Here is a 2292-nt window from a genome sequence, read left to right on the forward strand (position 1 = left end):
GGCCATCCTCCACTGCACTCACTCCCTGGCCACAGCAGAGAGCTGGCCTGGAAGAGGGGCAACCGGGACAGAATCCGGCGCCCCGACTGGGACTAGAACCTGGTGTGCCGGCGCCGCAAGGCGGAGGATTAGCCTAGTGAGCCGCGGCACCGGCTATATATAATACTTTTTTAAAAAGGAGAAATTATAGGCCCGCGCCGCGGCTCACTAGGCTAATCCTCCGCCTTGCGGCGCTGGCACACCAGGTTCTAGTCCCGGTCGGGACACTGATCCTGTCCCGGTTGCCCCTCTTCCAGGCCAGCTCTCTGCTGTGGCCAGGGAGTGAGTGCGGTGGAGGATGGCCCAAGTCCTTGGGCCCTGCACCCCATGGGAGACCAGGAGAAGCACCTGGCTCCTGCCATCGGAACGGCGCGGTGCGCCGGCTGCAGCGCGCTACCGCGGCGGCCATTGGAGGGTGAACCAACGGCAAAAGGAAGACCTTTCTCTCTGTGTCTCTCTCACTGTCCACTCTGCCTGTCAAAAAAAATTAAATAAATAAATAAATAAAAAAGGAGAAACTATGCCTTCTAAAAAAAATTCAAATACCCATCAGGGGAGTGGAGAAATAATAAAGTAATACATATCCAGACAATGGAATTTCCTGCTTTAGGTAAAAGGAGAAGGTACATTTCCCTTTTTTGTAGAAAGATCTCCAAGACATATTGTCAAGTGAAGAAAGCAATTTGTTGGCTGGCGCCGTGGCTTAACAGGCTAATCCTCCGCCTTGCGGTGCCGGCACACCGGATTCTGTCCCGGTTGCCCCTCTTCCAGGCCAGCTTTCTGCTATGGCCCGGGAAGGCAGTGGAGGATGGCCCAAGTCCTTGGGCCCTGCACCCACATGGGAGACCAGGAGAAGCACCTGGCTCCTGGCTTCGGATCAGCGCGATGCGCCGGCCGCAGTGGCCATTGGAGAGTGAACCAACGGCAAAAAGGAAGACCTTTCTCTCTGTCTCTCTCTCTCACTGTCCACTCTGCCTGTCCAAAAAAAAAAAAGAAAGAAAGAAAGCAATTTGTTGCATAATATGAATGAACAATATGATCCCATTCATGTGAAATGATAAGGAGCCACACTGACTTCTATATTTCTGTATTATTATCCTGCCTGTCCTCACTGCTACCCCTAGTCCCAGTGGAGTTTGTTTAGAGCAGTGAGGCTGTTTGTGTAGCTGCTATCCCAGTTCACCTCACAATCAGCACCAAGCAGGAGAGAGAACCTGTTACGTGTTTTGTGGGGCCTGGTGTAAAGTGAAAGTGGAGGGCAAAGGGGAGAAAGTGTAAGTAAAAGTCCTAGCAGGTACATTTTTTTCCTTTAGAATTATTTTTTTAAAGATGTATTTATTGGGGCTGGCGCCATGACATAGCAGGTAAAGCTGCTACCTGCAGTGCTGGCATGCCATATGGGCACTAGTTTGAGTCTCCACTGCTCCACTTTTTTAAAAAAAATTTTTTGACAGGCAGAGTGGACCGTGAGAGAGAGACAGAGAGAGAGAAAGAAAGGTCTTCCTTTTGCTGTTGGTTCACCCTCCAATGGCTGCCGCGGCCGGCGCACCGCGCTGATCCGAAGGCAGGAGCCAGGTGCTTCTCCTGGTCTCCCATGCGGGTGCAGGGTCCAAGGACTTGGGCCATCCTCCACTGCACTCCCTGGCCACAGCAGAGAGCTGGCCTGGAAGAGGGGCAACCGGGACAGAATCCAGCACCCCGACCAGGCCTAGAATCTGGTGTGCCGGCGCCGCTAGGCGGAGGATTAGCCTATTGAGCCATGGTGCCGGCCCTCTCTGCTCCACTTTTAATCCAGCTCTCTGCTATGGCCTGGGAAAGCAGAAGATGGCCCAAGTCCTTGGGTTCCTGTACCTGCATGGGAGACCCAGAAGAAGCCTCTGGCGCTTGGCTTTGGTTTGGCTCAGCCCTGGCCATTGTGCTCATCTGGGGAGTGAACCAGCAGAAGGAAGATCTCTCTCTCTCTCTCTCTGCCTCTTCCTCTCTGTAACTCTGCCTTTCAAATAAATAAACGCATCTTTTAAAAAAAAGATGGCTATAACAGGGGCTGGGCCAGGCAGAAACCAGGATCCTGGAACTCCATCCAGGTTTCCCATGTGGGTTGCAGGGGCCATTATCTGCTGTTTTCCCAGGCACATTAGCAGGATACTGGATCAGAAGTAGAGCACCAAGACTTGAGCTGATGCTCACATGGCAGTGGCTTAACAGTGCACCAAAACACTGGCCCCTACAACAAATATTAATATATCTTCATCA

Source organism: Lepus europaeus, chromosome X (assembly GCF_033115175.1).
Source record: "Lepus europaeus isolate LE1 chromosome X, mLepTim1.pri, whole genome shotgun sequence".
In the NCBI taxonomy this organism is placed as follows: Eukaryota; Metazoa; Chordata; class Mammalia; order Lagomorpha; family Leporidae; genus Lepus; species Lepus europaeus.